The 6,000-nt window shown below is 37.0% G+C and overlaps 4 non-coding genes across 4 annotated transcripts; all 4 read right to left on the bottom strand.

The window, feature by feature from the left end:
• Positions 1 to 2,576: 2,576 nt before the first annotated feature.
• On the bottom strand, positions 2,577 to 2,649 carry TRNAF-GAA (transfer RNA phenylalanine (anticodon GAA)). The gene has a single exon. It is a non-coding gene; the product is annotated as a tRNA-Phe (tRNA).
• Positions 2,650 to 3,558: 909 nt separating this feature from the next.
• TRNAL-CAG (transfer RNA leucine (anticodon CAG)) lies at positions 3,559 to 3,641 on the bottom strand. Its single transcript has one exon. It is a non-coding gene; the product is annotated as a tRNA-Leu (tRNA).
• Positions 3,642 to 4,826: 1,185 nt separating this feature from the next.
• Positions 4,827 to 4,899, bottom strand: TRNAF-GAA (transfer RNA phenylalanine (anticodon GAA)). Its single transcript has one exon. It is a non-coding gene; the product is annotated as a tRNA-Phe (tRNA).
• A 909-nt stretch (positions 4,900 to 5,808) lies between these two features.
• Positions 5,809 to 5,891, bottom strand: TRNAL-CAG (transfer RNA leucine (anticodon CAG)). Its single transcript has one exon. It is a non-coding gene; the product is annotated as a tRNA-Leu (tRNA).
• Between the last annotated feature and the right edge of the window lie 109 nt (positions 5,892 to 6,000).

The raw sequence follows: 6,000 nt of genomic DNA, 5'->3' as shown, positions 1-6,000 counted from the left end.
TGGCCTTAGATATTTTATACCCTTGGTTGCAGTTGGCCTTGATGGTGATACACCCTTGGTGGTAGTTGGCCTTGATGTTTATACGCTCTTAGCTATAGTTGATCTTGATGATTTTGATTATATTTTTCAATGAGTTTTGGTAGAACATTTTTTTCTATTGGTCACTTTTGTGTTTGCCCATGTAGAAAGTAGACATCCATTGACTGATAGAGAAATATTAAAGGGTTTTTCTAATTTTCAATATGCTGTTAGGACATTTCCTGTTATTTGAGGGGAGTCCCTTGCTTGATTCTCATCTATTTGCCAAAGAAAACAGCACCTACAAAACATCTCTAGAAGACGCAATACAATCTGTTTAATACAAATGCAGTCCATTGATGTCAATAGGTGAAAATCTTTAAATGTTCCTTGTGATGACTCTGCAGTAGTGAGGAGCGAGCATGCTCATTTAACGCTTTCACCGAGCACTCTTGGGTGCTTTCGTGTATCTTTGGCATGCTCGTTTATTAAGTTGCCTGCATGATTTGTGACTGATAATCAGCCTCAACAAGTGAGGATTCCCTAACAAACAGGCAATCTCTGCATGTGGTGAAGCTGACTAACAGCCATAAATCATGCAGACGCCCGGGACTTGAACTTAATATACGAGCTTGCAGAAGATACTAGGTAAGCACCCGAGCGAGCTCGGCGAAAGGGTTAAACGAGCACGCTCACTCATCACTACCCTGCAGTTAAAGTTAAAGGGGTTGTCCGCTACTGAATGAAAACATTTGTCCCAAAATGTGGTGAAACTTTGATGTCAGTATCACATGCGCATTTCAGACTTGTTATACTATGTTCATCTGCTCTTTTAGCTTTTGTTTATTAAGTATATTTATAGTCTATTGATGCCTGAGGTAGAAAAATCTGAAATTAGACATACTGGTAATTCGGTTTCTAGGAATCTTCCACGACAGCACCTTAGGAGGTTCACTCTCTGCCCTAATAGGGACAGAGAACTTATAGAGATGAAATTGTCCCTCCCATTTTCCTATCCACAGTATTTTTCCGATGCCAAAGCAACAACTAACATATGCACAAAGAAACTATTTGATGTTCCCGGAAGTCTTTTGTGAAAGCACAAATTCAGAACATTTAAGATTTGCCTCAAGGACCCCAAGGAATACTGCCAAAGTGCCAACGTTGAGAATTGGTTTTGCTAAGCCCCATAACTTTTAGTTATCGATTTGAGATTGCCACCAATAGAGCGGACCCCCAACTAATCAGTAATAGTAGTGAAGCTGTAAAATTTCTTGAAAGAAAAGTCTAATGTCAGAAGAGGGATTCGAACCCATGCCTCCAGAAGAGATTGCGACCTGAACGCAGCGCCTTAGACCGCTCGGCCATCCTGCCTACTTCTGGCTTATGTAATTTAACTCTTTCTAAGCTAAGCAGTAGAAAGATGAGCACTACTTGTGATGAAAGGAAATATGCCATGATTTCTTTTATTTTAATATTGATTTGTAACCTATTAGTTACAGCCAATTTTGAGCTTCATGACCAAGCACCGTTTTTTAAATCTGACATGTATCAATTTATGTGGCAATAACACTGGAATGCTTAACATATCCCCGTGATTCTGATAGTGTTATTTTGTAACACATTGTACTTTATATTAATGGTAAATTTAGGTCAATATATATTTAGTTTTTCTTGTGAAAATATCTAAAGTTGCACAATTTCATTGAAATGCGGTGATGCCCCATATGTCTTCAGAAACTACTGTTTGGTCACACAGCAGGGCTTTGAAAGTAAGAGCGCTATTTGGGTTTTGGGAATGCAGATTTTGCAAGAATATTTTGAGGGTGACATTTGCGGAGTTCCAAAAGTACCAAAACAGCAGAAACCCCTCCAAAGTGATCCCATTTTATAAATTACTCCTCACAATGAATTCATCAACACCAGCAATTACTATTATTGTCCAACATATGTTTTCACTCTGCAACATCCAGAATTGCAAATAAGCCAGTTTAGTGCCCAGCTTGCGCTTATGGAGACAAGCACCCCATACATTTTAAGTGGGCTCTCCTCGCTAGAGAAATGATAAATCTGTGGATTCTTTGTCTTACCATTAACGTAGAAACCCCTATTTTTAGAATGAAAGATGACGGTCCTGAGTTGGGGCTTGTGTTTTTTGACTTCCTGGCTTTTTCTCCAAACAGCTTTGTTCCTGGCATATTATTTAAGCATATTTGTCTCAGTAATGCCACAGCGATTCATAGTCAAACATAAATGGCTGAAATCATTCAGCTAGTGTCTGATACATGCTGCCCGTATTAGCTATCAGGTTTCCTTTAAATCCTCATACAGCTAAGTCAAACTAAAATAAAACAAAGTGATGACGTCCAGAATGAAGGAAAAATTACAAAAAATATTATTTTCCTCAAAAGTTAAAAGTGTTCAGTTCTCAAGTTTCTATCATTTTACTTCCTGTAGATAGTTATAATGATTAGGATTTTTACATTCTCTGTAAACAGTCAGTCCATATGCTTTGTTTATTTTCTGCTTAAAATTTAATGGGTGAAGAAAAAAACTTTTGCCGAAACCTGGGATTGAACCAGGGACCTTTAGATCTTCAGTCTAACGCTCTCCCAACTGAGCTATTTCAGCAGGACACATTTAGATTCAGGAATGTAATGTATTTATTTTTACTTTGACTTGTTTTTGCAAGATTATCAATATTTGAAAGTCCCGCTATTTTGCGTACATAATTAACAACTTACATTAATTCTTTGTGAATGAATAGAAAAAACAGCAATTCTGCATTTTTTTTACATTTTCAAATTTACTAAATTCGCCAGGGTAATTCTGACTGTGTCTCTGTAGGACAGGTGATGATTGAGCATAAAACACAATTTGTAAGCATATTGTTGCATCAAGCTTTATTTTTTTCTTAGGTGCAAACAATTGGAGTGAAGATAGGAGATGCAAATTTAGAGAAAATATTCTACTGATTGTTAATGTTGAAAGTGAAAACATTTGTCCCAAAATGTGGTGAAACTTTGATGTCAGTATCACATGCGCATTTCAGACTTGTTAAACTATGTTCATCTGCTCTTTTAGCTTTTGTTTATTAAGTATATATATAGTCTATTGATGCCTTGAGGTAAAAAAATCTGAAATTAGACTTACTGGTAATTCGGTTTCTAGGAATCTTCCACGACAGCACCTTAGGAGGTTCACTCTCTGCCCTAATAGGGACAGAGAACACATAGAGATGAAATAGTCCCTCCCATTTTCCTATCAACAGTATTTTTCCGATGCCAAAGCAACAACTAACATATGCACAAAGAAACTATTTGATGTTCCCAGAAGTCTTTTGTGAAAGCACAAATTCATAACATTTAAGATTTGCCTGAAGAACCCCAAGGAATACTGCCAAAGTGCCAACGTTGAGAATTGGTTTTGCTAAGCCCCATCACTTTTAGTTATCGATTTGAGATTGCCACCAATAGAGCGGACCCCCAACTAATCAGTAACAGGAGTGAAGCTGTAAAATTTCTTGAAAGAAAATTCTAATGTCAGAAGAGGGATTCGAACCCACGCCTCCAGAAGAGACTGCGACCTGAACGCAGCGCCTTAGACCGCTCGGCCATCCTGACTACTTCTGGCTTTTGTAGTTTAACTCTTTCTAAGCTAAGCAGTAGAAAGATGAGCACTACTTGTGATGAAAGGAAATATGCCATGATTTCTTTTATTTTAATATTGATTTGTAACCTATTAGTTACAGTCAGTTTTGAGCTTCATGACCAAGCACCGTTTTTTAAATCTGACATGTATCAATTTATGTGGCAATAACACTGGAATGCTTAACATATCCCCATGATTCTGATAGTGTTATGTTGTAACACATTGTACTTTATATTAATAGTAAATTTAGGTCAATATATATTTAGTTTTTCTTGTGAAAATATCTAAAGTTGCACAATTTCATTGAAATGCGGTGATGCCCCATATGTCTTCAGAAACTACTGTTTGGTCACACAGCAGGGCTTTGAAAGTAAGAGCGCTATTTGGGTTTTGGGAATGCAGATTTTGCAAGAATATTTTGAGGGTGACATTTGCGGAGTTCCAAAAGTACCAAAACAGCAGAAACCCCTCCGAAGTGATCCCATTTTATAAATTACTCCTCACAATGAATTCATCAACACCAGCAATTACTATTATTGTCCAACATATGTTTTCACTCTGCAACATCCAGAATTGCAAATAAGCCAGTTTAGTGCCCAGCTTGCGCTTATGGAGACAAGCACCCCATACATTTTAAGTGGGCTCTCCTCGCTAGAGAAATGCCAAATCTGTGGATTCTTTGTCTTACCATTAACGTAGAAACCCCTATTTTTAGAATGAAAGATGACGGTCCTGAGTTGGGGCTTGTGTTTTTTGCCTTCCTGGCTTTTTTCCCCAAACAGCTTTGTTCCTGGCATATTTTTGAAGCATATTTGTCTCAGTAATGCCACAGCGATTCATAGTCAAACATAAATGGCTGAAATCATTCAGCTAGTGTCTGATACATGCTGCCCGTATTAGCTATCAGGTTTCCTTTAAATCCTCATACAGCTAAGTCAAACTAAAATAAAACAAAGTGATGACGTCCAGAATGAAGGAAAAATTACAAAAAATATTATTTTCATCAAACGTTAAAAGTGTTCAGTTCTCAAGTTTCTATCATTTTATTTCCTGTAGATAGTTATAATGATTAAGATTTTTACATTCTCTGTAAACAGTCAGTCCATATGCTTTGTTTATTTTCTGCTTAAAATTTAATGGGTGAAGAAAAAAACTTTTGCCGAAACCCGGGATTGAACCAGGGATCTTTAGATCTTCAGTCTAACGCTCTCCCAACTGAGCTATTTCAGCAGGACACATTTAGATTCAGGAATGTAATGTATTTATTTTTACTTTGACTTGTTTTTGCAAGATTATCAATATTTGAAAGTCCCGCTATTTTGCGTACATAATTAACAACTTACATTAATTCTTTGTGAATGAATAGAAAAAACAGCAATTCTGCATTTTTTTTACATTTTCAAATTTACTCAATTCGCCAGGGTAATTCTGACTGTGTCTCTGTAGGACAGGTGATGATTGAGCATAAAACACAATTTGTAAGCATAATGTTGCATCAAGCTTTATTTTTTTCTTAGGTGCAAACAATTGGAGTGAAGATAGGAGATGCAAATTTAGAGAAAATATTCTACTGATTGTTAATGTTGAAAGTCAAAACATTTGTCCCAAAATGTGGTGAAACTTTGATGTCAGTATCACATGCACATTTCAGACTTGTTAAACTATGTTCATCTGCTCTTTTAGCTTTTGTTTATTAAGTATATATATAGTCTATTGATGCCTTGAGGTAAAAAAATCTGAAATTAGACTTACTGGTAATTCGGTTTCTAGGAATCTTCCACGACAGCACCTTAGGAGGTTCACTCTCTGCCCTAATAGGGACAGAGAAAACATAGAGATGAAATAGTCCCTCCCATTTTCCTATCAACAGTATTTTTCCGATGCCAAAGCAACAACTAACATATGCACAAAGAAACTATTTGATGTTCCCAGAAGTCTTTTGTGAAAGCACAAATTCCGAACATTTAAGATTTGCCTCAAGGACCCCAAGGAATACTGCCAAAGTGCCAACGTTGAGAATTGGTTTTGCTAAGCCCCATCACTTTTAGTTATCGATTTGAGATTGCCACCAATAGAGCGGACCCCCAACTAATCAGTAACAGGAGTGAAGCTGTAAAATTTCTTGAAAGAAAATTCTAGTGTCAGAAGAGGGATTCGAACCCACGCCTCCAGAAGAGACTGCGACCTGAACGCAGCGCCTTAGACCGCTCGGCCATCCTGACTACTTCTGGCTTTTGTAATTTAACTCTTTCTAAGCTAAGCAGTAGAAAGATGAGCACTACTTGTGATGAAAGGAAATATGCCATGATTTCTTTTATTTTAATATTGATT

The sequence above is a fragment of the Phyllobates terribilis genome, unplaced genomic scaffold, assembly GCF_046119375.1.
Source record: "Phyllobates terribilis strain yellow unplaced genomic scaffold, ASM4611937v1 Scaffold_65__1_contigs__length_7625178, whole genome shotgun sequence".
NCBI lineage: Eukaryota > Metazoa > Chordata > Amphibia > Anura > Dendrobatidae > Phyllobates > Phyllobates terribilis.
The sequence above is the reverse complement of the archived record's forward strand: the minus strand, read 5'-3'. Positions and strand labels throughout refer to the sequence as shown.